Below are 14,587 nucleotides of genomic sequence, written 5' to 3'. Positions count from 1 at the left end.
AAATTAAAACAAGGGTTGAGTACAAAAATAGAAATAACACTCTTGCACGACGACGGAGGGAGAGGAGGGCCTGCAGTGGAGCAGGGACAATGGCAAGAGGCCCAGTGGATCAATATGGATGCGTGAGATGGGCTCCTATGGATCTACCCAGTGGTGAGACCGAGACTACATTGGGTGAGATGATAATGCGCCTGCACCGCATGTTTTCAGAGGATGGCTTTGATGGGACAGAAAGAGCTGAGCCATTGATGGAAAAGACTTACATACATACTTACACGTTGGTACCTTAATCAGGTACCTGCACCAACCATTGACAAGGTTATAGAAGAATGGCCCTTTCTGTCTTCACGAAGATGCCTTTACTCACACTTCAAGCTGCTCACAGATGTCTCTATCATCAGCAAGCTAAGATAGGCCATCCACAGCAAAGGCAGCACAATTGTTAAGTTCTGCCAGGGACTCAGCCGTTATCCCGGGACCGCTGAAGTGCTGGCTAGTTATGACGTTGAAGTTTCAGACAAGGCCATGAGTGTTCTACAGCTCCTAAGGACATACATAAAGAACCACAAGACGCCATCATGCTTGAAGCTGATGTAAGTTCTGTTTCGCAAACACTTATTCAGTTATTGGCAAAAAGTTTTCTTTTAATGTATATTCAATAAAGTTCTTACTGAACATAAGGTATAAAGTCAAAGGCAGTGTACTTTGCACCCCGTTGCATCTATAAAAAAAGTTCTGTATAAACTTACTTTACAGCCATCTGCCACAGCTGCCGACGTCCAAAGGATGACCAGATTGCCGAGCACACCTCGCTTGATTGTCTAACGTAATGCCTAACGTAAGGCCCTATGAAATCAGCTTTATTTTTTCCCAAATTAGTTTATTCCGGTTTAGTTTTCATGGATTCTGTATTCATGGTTTAATTTAAATTTTAATCATCAAACAGCATGTATAATCAATTGCATTCATAAAGCAAACAATTTAACCAATCTTTTAAAATGTAATCAAATAGGAAATAAAATCATAGGGCCCTACTATCGTCATTCAGTATACCACTGGTCAAACCTATGTGTGTCCAGTCCCTTAAAGGGGTCATATAATGTCATTTTTGTACAAGCTAATATGATTCTTTAGGGTCTAAATTAAAAGTTTGTAATATTCTTTAATTAAGAATTCTCATTAGTATTGTAAGAAAACACAAATTTTACCTGGTCAAAAAAAGCTCTGTTTTCAGCACGCCGTTTGAGTGCATGTGTCTTTAAATGCTAATGAGCTTTGCTCACCCTGCCCCTCTGTTCTGTGCGTACACCGTTTGTAACACAATAACACAATAACCATAACGCGTTGTTCATTATAAACATGGGATTATGAATTATATTGAGAACATCATACATAGAAAACATGCCTTAATGTACCCTGAGTGTAAAAATAGCCGCATTCATTGTGAAGCGTGCAGCAAGCGATTTGCAAAGATTAATATAAAGATTAATATAAAGGTTAATAAAACATTACACTCACTCACTTCTTCTGGAGGTGGAGCAGGAACATGAATAGTTGGTACCGATCCTTTTTTCAGGAGCAGCTTCTTACCCACTGAGCACAGACACGTCCAAACGACGTCATTACAACGTCTTTGTCGAACGTTCAGAAGACGTCCACTGAGTAGCCAGAATGAAAGTTTTTATGACGTCTTTTTTAGACGTCTTTTTGACGTTCAATGTTGACGTCCAAGTGACATAAAAAGTCAACGTTCAAAAGACGTCCAATGAAGAGTCAGCTTGAACGTCTTTTTTAGACGTCTTTTTGACGTTCACTGTTGACGTCCAACTGACATAAAAAGTGAACGTTCAGAAGACGTCCACTGAGGAGCCAGAATGAAAGTTTTTATGACGTCTTTTTTAGACGTCTTTTTGACGTTCAATGTTGACGTCCAACTGACATAAAAAGTGAACGTTCAGAAGACGTCCGCTGAGGAGCCAGAATGAAAGTTTTTATGACGTCTTTTTTAGACGTCTTTTTGACGTTCAATGTTGACGTCCAAGTGACATAAAAGGTGAACGTTCAAAAGACGTCCAATGAAGAGTCAGCTTGAACGTCTTTTTTTAGACGTCTTTTTGACGTTCACTGTTGACGTCCAACTGACATAAAAAGTGAACGTTCAGAAGACGTCCGCTGAAGAGCCAGAATGAAAGTTTTTGACGTCTTTTTTAAACGTCTTTTTAGCGTTCACTATTGACGTACATAGTGAACGTTCATTAGACATCTCTTTTAAATGTTGATTTTTGATGTCCAAGTAACATCTTTACAATATTGTAAATGAAAGTTTTCACAACGTCATTTCAACGTCACTTACAGACGTCTAAAGAACATTCATACAAAATTTTAAGATGCACAAACGAAATTAGCTTTACTATTAGCTTTATTAAACCATGTTTTGGTCATCAAACAGGCTTTTGTTCCAAGGTTGGATGACAACATGGTATTCAATAAAACTCATTCTAGTCATAGTAAAAGCAGTGTGCAGAACTACTGCTTTAAAATTGTAAATAATAAATTAATACCTATCCCTTTGATGCACCTGTCTAAAACATGCAAATACTTTTTAGTAGCCTTATATTTTTGCAATTGGAAATAAGTGACATCTGATTATTGATTAAAAAAAAAGCAAAAATAGTTTGAAATGACAATTTTTTTCCATCTTTAATGAGGTTTTCAGCAAATTATGAACAGGCTGATAAATAAAACAACTCTAATGGTTACACTGAACTGCCAAGTGAACAAAAAACAAATTACTCCAGACCAAGATTGGGGGTGGGTGGTTGGAAAGGGGGAGAGAGACATAAAGTCCCCTAAACTAGAAATAAACACACGCGCCTTACAGTACTCATGTAAAATTCCTCATTATTTCCACCCCTGTATGCCCTCCACGGCACGTTTAAGATGTTCTGCTGCATGATGCTTGATTGTAGCCTCTGTAGCTTCTTTATCCCATTTTATGACTGCAGCTGCAAGAGTTGAACAAAAACAAAAAATCCATAAGTAACATTGCAAGTTAACATACAATATTTTTATACCGGCTCATTGTTTACAAGCGTGGAGGAGGATTGTTCAAATTTATTGTATGTTGAATGACATATTTATGGATTTTTGTCAGTTTATTTAAAATGGTTTGTATTAGTCTTCGCAAGTTCACTTTGTAAACAACGGGGCGGTACTTCTGCCTACGTCCAGCATGAAACTGCATTGATTTGGACTTCAACAATTTGGTTACCGTTGAAGTCCATTGTGTGGAGAAAAATCCTGGAATGTTTTCCTCAAAAACTTAATTTCTTTTCCTCTGAAGAAAGAAAGACATGAATATCTTGGATGGCATTGGGGTGAGTAAATTATCAGGAAATTTTCATTTTGAGGTGAACTAATCCTTGAAGTGGCAATACTACAGTGACCAATGGTGACTGGTGTGGTATATGGCAGCAAACAAATGACTGAAAATGGGTTCTGTAAACTCGCGTCGCTGTATGTTAGGAAGGTGTAAGACTGCAATAGACAGTGGCCTTGGGTGACAAGATATTTAAGATAGCAATCATGAATTGAGAGAGACTGCATATAATAAAATTTCTCAAGCACAGCCCAAATGTAATGCTTTTGGATACTATAACTTCCATTTTAGCAAATACTAGATTACTTGTAGATGAGTTTAGAAAGAGGTAATCCAGTGAAGTATCCAGCTCCAGCGTTATCAGTTCTGCTGTCAGTACTGGAGAAATTGAGAAAATGCACTTACTATTTATTAATGAAATATAGATGTTATCTTGCAAATTCCATCTTTGCCAGCCGTTTCTATACGAGATAATATTAAATCATCTGTCTGTGATGCATTTTTGATATTTGCAATGCAGAAGAGAGTTGTTGTAAAATGCAGTCTCTACTGTTGCATTGCGGTTACTTGTTTGATAATAAAAAAGAGCTATTTAAGTAAGGGATAATGTAAAGCAAGGCGGATGTTATAGCGAATACAACCCCGCAGGCTGATGCGGAGGGGTCTTGAATCTGCCTGAAGTGGTTGTATTCGCTATAACAACCGCCTCGCTCTACATTATCCCGCTTATTACATGGCTACCCACCAAATAAATTAATAATTTGACATAAAAAATTGATTTAAAAAGGAGTTTATTCATTTAAAAAGGATTGTATTGCTTCTGCTAAAGAAAATACTCCGTTACGTCTCTACGGTTAGAATCCTGCGTCTATAGCAAACCTGTTTTTCATGGCAACGGTGTGTTATACTTAGCAGATGTGTTATCAAGAAATAACACACCGCTTTCTACATTAGAGTTCAACCAAGCCATGTAATAATGGACAATAATTTCGAGCAAGGGACGCTGTTTCCAACTTCAAGGTGGCTTATGTGTGTGCGCACCGAAACCGACCGCAACTAGACAAGGAAATTATATTTTAGGCTTTGTGTGCGCATTTAACCATCAAATACACAACAAAATATGTCAAAATGACCGGATTGGAGAGTATTCACTTAAACAGTTCATATCTTAAATTGGTGTAAATAGTTTGGAGAAAAGGGGAGATTGGTATTATTTGATCTGCATTCAGTCTAATAAACCTTCTGATGATGGCATCATTAATGTGAATCAAACAAAAGGCAAAGAGAAAATACTCACAGCCCTTGAATGATTAACTTTGTCTTGATGAATTGTCTTAATGCTTACCCTCACTTTTGTCTATCTGAGTGCTTTTAATTTATTAAAATAGAACAATGTAAAAAAAGAAGTAAAAAAAAAAGAAATTAGTTCATTGTGTTTTTAAACTTTATGCATGTAGCATGTGCTTTTCAATTTGCAATTTTTTTAAAAGTTTGTTCAGTAGGTTACCAGTTTAAAAAGTACAATTGGGTATCATTTTATTATAATAATACTAACATAATTTGTGTACCTTTACCTTTCAAAAGTTTTAGTCGTCTCCAGAGGCAGTTTCTGCTTCTTCACCTTCCCCTTCATATTGAATTTTGCTATCAGCCGGTTGGTAAAGAGCCTGAAGAAACAAATTCACCATTTAGAAATTACATGTGTGTGGTAATCTACAGGAACTGTAGCATGGGTGAGAGTGCCAAGAGTGAATTAAAGAAATGGGGGCATGGGACACTGTTGTTTTCTGGAATCGATTAAACAAACCTCTTAGAAGTGACCATTTGCTCTGAGAAAGACCTCCCAGAGTATCTTGAGATTGGCCTTTGAACATTTTCAGAATCTGAAAGACAAAATTTGTCAAATATTACTTTATTGTTCGTAATAGTGGATATAGCTCTTGTAGCAAGTTGTGTGCCCATATAACTCGAGCAACCCCAGTGCAGAGCTCCTGCCTCTGTTGTACTGAGCGGACAGTGTAAAGATATCTAGGCTATATACTTCTGGCAAGGGCTGCACGATTTGGGGAAAATGTCATTGTCATTGGAATTATTGAGGTCAATATTGTGATTGAGATATGCAATCACGATATAATAAACAAATGGTTTCATGAGTCAACTTGCTTGGTTCTCAAGGAAAATGCACACACAGATTATTGATGATAATGCTGAAATGTGTATTTCTCGACTCAAACTAGCAACAACAACTTAATTATTGATAATACCTATAATGATCAATAAGCCATTGATGACTGGATAAAAACTCTTAAAACTTAATTGTAGCTAAGAAGACACACCTAAGAAGACTGCTGACAAGAAATGTATACACACACACAGACACAGTATATTGCTTTTAATTTATTTAGCATATAGTTAACAAAATAATACTAATATAAATGAAAGTCAAAAGCCCACAGTCATACCTGGAAACAAATCCTGTTCAAATAGGATATATGGGCCATTCTACAGAATTGGTTTAAAGTTAAACAAATTTTTATGCAAGCAAATTTTATAATATCCAATGTAAACATTTCTAGTAATTGTGCAGTTAATCATCATATTGTATTTTCAGACAGGTTTGGAATATTTATCCTCTCCCCAAAATTGTGACTAATGAAACACAATAATATGAAAGTCAACAACAATTACAATTTTAACTATTCCAAGTGTAATTTTTCCTTTGTAAAAAGCATACATTTTATCATACGTATTTCAAAGTTAAGGATTCATTAGTATTGTCTAAAAACATTCATATTTCGTCTCAAGCATATATATTTTATGATACATTAATATAGGGCGTATACATTTTAATTTGCAGTGTAATAGCATACGTTTAAAACATTGCATTTTATTTAAACAACATATTTCATGAACATATTTCAGCAGATTTTTACTCATCTCAGTATTGCAATATAGTTAAGGAAAAGCTAAACTATAATAGCGTTACGTTCATGTAAAAATAGCATGTTGTAATTGTAGTAAACGAGCATCTGAGCCGTTCATTCACGCATACAAACGCGATTCATATTAGAACAAAGATATTTACGTTTGAATAGCGCGCGCTTTCAGCGGGTGATTAGCAGATAATGAGTTGCCATGAGAACGACTAACGTCTCTCTTTTTATATAGATTACATAAACAGAATATTCTCTTTCGTTTTGAATTAGATAATTAAAAAGTAAACACTTAAATTATTATAAAGATTACTCTTGACAGTGTGTATTTGCTGAGTTTTGCTTACGTTTAGAGACCTGCTCCAGAAAAAAAGTTCATGTAGAAGGAGAGGCAGAAAGCACACAAAAGCATAATGTTTTGTTTCGATTGTAAGTGGACACATAAAAAAGACATTTTACAGTTTATTTTTCCATATTTCAAGTCTGTATGACCATAAATGACGGAGTATTTTAAGTCTATTTTGCTGCTATGTGGAAAAAAAAAAAAAAAAAAAAAAAAACAGCAGAACGCGCGGGCGCATTTGTCGACTTTTCGGTTAATGTGCCCGCGCAAATTGCCGCAGTTTTAAGAAGTTTTTCAAGGTATTAGGGGGCATGTGTGACTTCCAATTCATCTGATATCATCTCTCAACTGAATAACATATTAAATTAATTTTTTTTTAATGTTTACTTACCTGTTTTAGGGTTTTAGTCCAATTAAGGCAGTGTCTCTCTCCACGTGTCAGCAGCCTCTTTCATCGGCAGGATACTTTTCCTGGTGACTTTGCAGTGTGACGTGCGATTCTTCTTCTTTGATTTTTTAACGGCGGTCGCAAACTGTTTTAGTGCATTACCGCCACCCTCAGGTTATAAATGATCTCTGGCTTACATGCTATGTCATTATACGAAATAAATAAATAAAACAAATGATTTTATCCAGCTTGGTAGCTCTTAGAAACTAAAAATAAATATTACATTATTTTATGGCCTGATGATTTATTTAATATTTCTTTTAAAATCCCTCCCATGCCCTAAATTTTCCTCTTCACTATGCTATCATATTTATTACACATCATAACAATACTCTGCTGATCAGGTACATTGCAATTATTACATAAACCAGTATCATGCTTCCCTATTAGATGCACAGTTTTGTTTGGTCTAGTGTGCCCTAACTGTAACCTTGCAATGATTTCCCCCTTCGTAGCCCAACTTAAGGGTTTATAAACATAGTTCCCCTCCCTTGTTTCCTCTATTCTATTGTTCCTGCCACATTCTCATAACTTCTTTCTTTATTATCGATTTAGCTTCTGATTTTCCTTCTTTGCTGTATATTGAAATATTTTGTGCTAGGGTTAGGGTAACCCTAACCCTAACCCTAACCCTAACCCTAATCTCACACATACGTATTTGCTATATTTGTTCATCAGTACAGGATTCTGTGTCCTCCAATGACATCAGGACATTTTGTGATGAGATATATGTGCTAAATCAACATTGAATTAGGAGTCTTTACAAAAACAAAAATACACATATGATCCCACTCCAACATTTTTTATATAAATCTGTAACATTTTAGGCCCTTTGTGGGCTCAACCCTATTTGGAAGATCCAGAGAATCATGAAGCGTGCTCTGCACCACTTGATAGTGGGTTGTAATTCTACTGAATTGCTTTTAATGCTGGAAATGTGCATGCACTGTGCAAGTTTGAGCACACATTCACATCCAAAATTTCACAGTTTCTATTACTTAATCCATAAATCAAATAAATAATTGATTCATTTTAGAATGATTGCATAATATCAACTTATTATGCAATATCATTTGCCATTTTCATAATAATGTGATTATTTTAATTTTTTTATTTACCAGTATTTCGTATGACTATTTGTCAAAAAACTTTTTGCATTTCACAATGACACATTTCAGATTGGTTCAGATACTGAAATAGTCTTCTGTCCAAAAGGAGTCCTGGCTTTCTTGCACATCCATACATATCCACAGTAAGGGTCCCTATTCAGATGTTCGATATTAAACCAAATTTGCACTTCCACAGATGTCCAAAGGGTTCCCTAGTCAGATGTTCAGATTTTGAACCAGTTTTGCATGTCCACAGACATCCAAAAGAGTCCCTAGTCAGACGTTCAGATATTAAACCAGTTTTGCACGTCCATAGACGTCCAAAAAAGTCCCTAGTCAGACGTTCAGATATTGAATCTGTTTTGCACGTCCACAGACGTCCAAAAGAGTCCCTAGTCAGATGTTCAGATTTTGAACCAGTTTTGCACGTCCACAGACGTCAAAAAGAGTCCCTAGTCAGACGTTCAGATATTAAACCAGTTTTGCACGTCCACAGACGTCAAAAAGAGTCCCTAGTCAGACGTTCAGATATTAAACCAGTTTTGCACGTCCATAGACGTAAAAAAGAGTCCCTAGTCAGACGTTCAGATATTAAACCAGTTTTGCACGTCCATAGACGTAAAAAAGAGTCCCTAGTCAGACATTCAGATTTTGAACCAGTTTTGCACGTCCACAGACGTCAAAAAGAGTCCCTAGTCAGACGTTCAGATATTAAACCAGTTTTGCACGTCCACAGACGTCAAAAAGAGTCCCTAGTCAGACGTTCAGATATTAAACCAGTTTTGCACGTCCATAGACGTAAAAAAGAGTCCCTAGTCAGACGTTCAGATTTTGAACCTGTTTTGCACGTCCACAGACGTCAAAAAGAGTCCCTAGTCAGACGTTCAGATATTAAACCAATTTTGCACGTCCATAGACGTAAAAAAGAGTCCCTAGTCAGACGTTTAAATATTGAACCTGTTTTGCACGTCCACAGACGTAAAAAAGAGTCCCTAGTCAGACGTTTAAATATTGAACCTGTTTTGCACGTCCACAGACGTCCAAAAGAGTCCCTAGTCAGACGTTCAGATTTTGAACCAGTTTTGCACGTCCACAGACGTCAAAAAGAGTCCCCAGTCAGACGTTCAGATTTTGAACCAGTTTTGCACGTCCACAGACATCAAAAAGAGTCCCCAGTCAGACGTTTAAATTTCGAACCTGTTTTGCACGTCCAAAGACGTCGAAAAAAGTCCCTATTCAGACGTTCAGATATTTAACCAGTTTTGCACGTCCACAGACGTCCATAGGGGGTCCTAGTTAGACGTTCAGATATTGAACAAGTTTTGCACGTCCACAGACGTCAAAAAGAGTCCCTTGGCAGACGTTCAGATTTTTAACCAGTTTTGCACGTCCACAGACGTCCATAGGGGGTCCTAGTTAGACGTTCAGATTTTGAACCTGTTTTGCACGTCCACAGACGTCAAAAAGAGTCCCTAGTCAGACGTTCAGATATTGAACCAGTTTTGCACGTCCACAGACGTCCATAGGGGGTCCTAGTCAGACGTTCAGATTTTGAACCAGTTTTGCACGTCCACAGACGTCAAAAAAAGTCCCTATTCAGACGTTCAGATATTGAACCAGTTTTGGACGTCCACAGATGTCCATAGGGGGTCCTAGTCAGACGTTCAGATTTTGAACCAGTTTTGCACGTCCACAGACGTCAAAAAAAGTCCCTATTCAGACGTTCAGACATTTAACCAGTTTTGCACGTCCATAGGGGGTCCTAGTTAGACGTTCAGATTTTGAACCTGTTTTGCACGTCCACAGACGTCAAAAAGAGTCCCTAGTCAGACGTTCAGATTTTGAACCTGTTTTGCACGTCCACAGACGTCCATAGGGGGTCCTAGTCAGACGTTCAGATTTTGAACCTGTTTTGCACGTCCACAGACGTCAAAAAGAGTCCCTAGTCAGACGTTCAGATTTTGAACCTGTTTTGCACGTCCACAGACGTCCATAGGGGGTCCTAGTCAGACGTTCAGATTTCGAACCTGTTTTGCACGTCCACAGACGTCAAAAAGAGTCCCTAGTCAGACGTTCAGATTTTGAACCTGTTTTGCACGTCCACAGACGTCCATAGGGGGTCCTAGTTAGACGTTCAGATTTTGAACCTGTTTTGCACGTCCACAGACGTCAAAAAGAGTCCCTAGTCAGACGTTCAGATTTTGAACCTGTTTTGCACGTCCACAGACGTCCATAGGGGGTCCTAGTCAGACGTTCAGATTTCGAACCTGTTTTGCACGTCCACAGACGTCAAAAAGAGTCCCTAGTCAGACGTTCAGATTTTGAACCTGTTTTGCACGTCCATAGACGTCCATAGGGGGTCCTAGTCAGACGTTCAAATTTTTAACCTGTTTTGCACGTCCACAGGACGTACAAAAGTGGTTCTGAACTGACAGACGTTATACAGACATGATCTGAACGTCTATCTGACGTCGCGTGTTTGCTGGGTAGTAAAACCAGCTTTATACTGACCCTCGTTTGTAAAGCAGTCTGGTGTGTGAAATGATTCGCGCAAACATGAAAGTATTGACGTTGATCGTGGGGAATTCCCTTCGAAAACAAACTCAGCCACTGCATCTTCAGCGGTTCGAATTTAGGAACATCAAAATGACTGCTGTGTTCGTTATTACACCCAAGAACAGAACACCATAATCGTTTAGACGCCATTCTACTCAATGCTCCAGCTATCAACACTGAACGCGCCAGTCTGCGCGGGCTATGATTGACAGCTCGCTCATGAGGGCGCGAGGGCGGGTCTGTGTTGAAACGCTGCTGTCAATCAACCATTGTGGGAGGGGCGTCGATTTTGTGACGGCACAAAATCGAACAGCTTGATTCAGGAGAGGGGGAAACATATAAGAAGATTTAAAAAAAAACACTGGATGGATTTTTATCATTTTATGATGGTTGTGTACAGGCACTGCCAACACACATTTCAGTACAATCAACTTGTAAAAGTGCATGTACCATTATATGACCCCTTTAATACAGAGGTCTTCAACCCTGCTCCTGGGGACCCACTGTCCTGCAAAGGTTATTTCCAACCTGCTTCAGCACAGTGGGTCTCCAGGAGCAGGGTTGAAGACCTCTGCATTATATTGTCTATGAATTATATTGGCAGTGAGTTAAGTCTTGTAAAAGGAATAGTTCACCAAACAAATAAAATTTGCTGATAATTTACTCCTCCTCAGGTCATCCAATATTTCTGAGTTTCTTTCTTCATCAAAACAGAAATTTTATTTCAGGCCTCCACCTTTAACATTGAAAGAGATTGTAGTCCATTGGTTTTTGACTGTCCAAAATGCATAAAAATAATCCACATGACTCCAGTCGACAAATAAAAGTCTTCTGAACCCGAACCATTGATAATTTTACTTATATACTTTTAACTACAAATCTTCATTTTCGTCCAGCTGTGCAGTGCTTGAGAGGGATTTTCACAACTTGCGTTGGCAAAGGTCACGCGTGACATCATCATGTAGGTAAGGTCGCAATTAAAAGTGGAGCGCTGTACAGAAGTTTAATGTTCTTTGCTCTAGATTTGTATTTGTATTATTATTGTTCAAAATTATACCTTCATGTGTTTATCCTGGATGACCATGTCTACGTGATGACGTCACGCGTGATATTTACCAAACTCTCCTTGTGCAATATGTTGTGCAATACCTCTCACGAACGAGCACCGCACAGCTGGACGGCAGTGCTGATTTGCAGTTGATAAGAATTCAAGTATTGTTTTGTTTTTAAAAATGATCAATGGTTTCGGTTCAGAAGACTTCTTTGATGACTGGAGTCGTGTGGATGGATCTTTGATTACCTGAGGGTAAGTAAATTATCAGCAAATATTCATTTTAGGTGAACTATTCCTTTAAGTCGTTTTAACTAACATAACTTTTTTTTTATAACAATGCATGTTTGTACAACATTAAAATGCTTGACCATTAGTTCCTCTTGTTTTGTGTGTGCAGGTCTTACAGGTCCTTCCTAATGTTTGGTACTTTTGTTTATTTCAGGTGATATGATTAAGTCTGCTGCATGGTTGCTGTCCATCGAAGGGCAAGTTGTCATGGGGCCACACAGACTAGACTTTATCACTAGTATTGCTTCGCTGTTTTCTAGTTACTACTGTTTGAATCTTCAATATCCAGAAGAGTCTGCATGCACTCTTGAATTTATTCAAAGGTATTTTATCTCATTTAGATCAAGTATAATTGTTATTAAACAATGTCTGTTCAAAAACTTTAGATTGTTGAAAAACTGTACTTAATCATCTTAAATCTCATTTATATGAAAAGATTCAATCAGCATTTTTTTGTTCATGCGGGGTTTAAATTTTTATGGTGGGGGCTTTCCATAGCCATAATGATTTTTTGTAACTGCAAATTCTATCCCGTACACCTAAACACGACCATCACAGAAAAAGTTTTAAATAAATAAATAATTTAATATAATTTCTAAGCTGTTTTGCGCGCACACACACACACACGGTTCTAAAAAAAATAACTAATCTGTATTTTTAAATTAATTTATTATAAATAAAATATATAACCAATGAATAATAACAGATGTCACTAAAATGTATTTAAAAAATGTAAACAGATAGCTATGTGTGTATATATATATATATATATATATATAATATGTGTGTGTATATATAATATATAAATAAAAAGTTTCATGACATTATCCTTCTCCCTACACTGCCGCCCATAGGTTTGGCATAGTTATGATGTTGCTCGACGGCGTATTTATGCGGGTTGTGTGCACGATGTTATTTTTGAAAACGGAGGGGGAGAAATATTCGTTTCTCTAAATACCCGGCTATGTGTAAATGTGGCCTAAGTTGTCGTAACCAAAACAATCCCAGACCCTCCCAGTGATAAACCACAGTGTGAAATGAAGCTTCAGACGCTCACAGAGACGAGAGGACTTACAGACCAGATGAGCCTCGGGGGATAATGTCACAGTAAAGCTAGTCTGCGTTCCAGAGCATACTACATCCAGAGTTTATACTAAATTAATTTAAAAGCATAACCTAAAAAGTTTAAATTAGATATTTTAAAATTAAAAGACTGTTTAAATCAAATCTTTAAAGTTTTATTAAAATCGTATCTTCTATTTATCTTCTTAGAAGACTTCTGTATGATATAAATGATTTTTTATAAATGAGGCATTATTTTTACTAAACAAAAACTTAAAAAACTTAAAAAACTTTTTTAAACGAAATTTTAAAGCAAAAACTAAGTTTAGGCGTCTTAGATCTTATTTATACAAAAATATTTCAAACAGTATTTTTGTCCATGCGACATGAAACAAGTCAAAGTTTATCACAATGTTGTTGTTGTTGTTTTGTTGTTGTTTTTAAGAAATCTGAGGACTCTACATTGCTCTTATTTAGACTAAGTTGTATCATTTCACCACACATTTTCAGAGACGCGATGTGCCTCTGTTGTCCAGCATAAGTAAAGTTTGTCTTGAGTGAATATTTCATTTTACTCGTCTTAATTCAAAGCATGATCTTAATTTTTCTACGGTAGCTATGATCTATTGTACGTATAAGATACCATTTTTGCTTTTCTTGTATCTCCCGAACTATCCTTAATCATTGTGGAAACACACAGGGTGAAACCCTTTACTGAGGATATACTATCGGTCTTCTACTCAAAATATATGCAGAATTTTTAAATGTTAGAAATTGTTGATGCGACAGGCTGTCTGTCTGGTGGCCGCATGAACAGACTTTGGGGAGAGCTGATGAAACTATAGCAGGAAGCATGACCTCTGACCTCCTCGATTTTGGAGGCTTTTTTTGTTAAAGACCCTACAAGTTAGTCCTTAAAGGTACGCTGTGAAGGAATTTCACCCATCTGATGGTGAAATTGTATTTTGCATTTAAACGAATAGTGCTCTCTAGCGCCTCGCTTTTTCGAATGCGTGTTGCAACTACGGTAGCCGTTATGTGCCAAGAAGCTATGACAACATGTCTTCCAATAGCACTTCATAGAGTTTAACTATAAATGTTCTACTGTTATGCTGTCTATATAATGATTTACACAACCAAGCAATGAAAAAAAAGCTTGCAATTTAGACCGTAACTTTGACTTACCTGTCGAGAAGAAAACAGGCAACTTCAGCGTCCCTTTCAAAGTCTTTCTCCTTCATTAGCTCTTTCCACCTGGGAAAGGCTATCCCGATATTTACCCTCGTTTTGAATTCGCCGGTCACGTTTGCTTTTAAATTAAATTTTTGCTTTTTGGCTACGAGGATTCCTTCTCCTGTGGCTCTGTATAAGTATGATCCTGCATTATATTGTACCCTGCAGTGCAGCCTTTCAGA

The 14,587-nt window shown here is 37.3% G+C and overlaps 1 long non-coding RNA gene across 1 annotated transcript; it reads right to left on the bottom strand.

Moving 5' to 3' along the window:
- Nucleotides 1-2,681: 2,681 nt before the first annotated feature.
- LOC311291360 lies at nucleotides 2,682-7,473 on the bottom strand. Its single transcript, XR_014627545.1, has 4 exons — nucleotides 7,047-7,473; nucleotides 5,187-5,262; nucleotides 4,954-5,046; nucleotides 2,682-3,005 (listed from the first exon to the last, which is right to left on the bottom strand). It is a non-coding gene; the product is annotated as an uncharacterized lncRNA (long non-coding RNA).
- Between the last annotated feature and the right edge of the window lie 7,114 nt (nucleotides 7,474-14,587).

This window comes from Rutilus rutilus (assembly GCF_951802725.1).
Source record: "Rutilus rutilus genome assembly, chromosome: 6".
Classification (NCBI taxonomy): domain Eukaryota; kingdom Metazoa; phylum Chordata; class Actinopteri; order Cypriniformes; family Leuciscidae; genus Rutilus; species Rutilus rutilus.
Note: the sequence above shows the minus strand (reverse complement) of the source record. Positions and strands in the feature narration are given on the sequence as shown.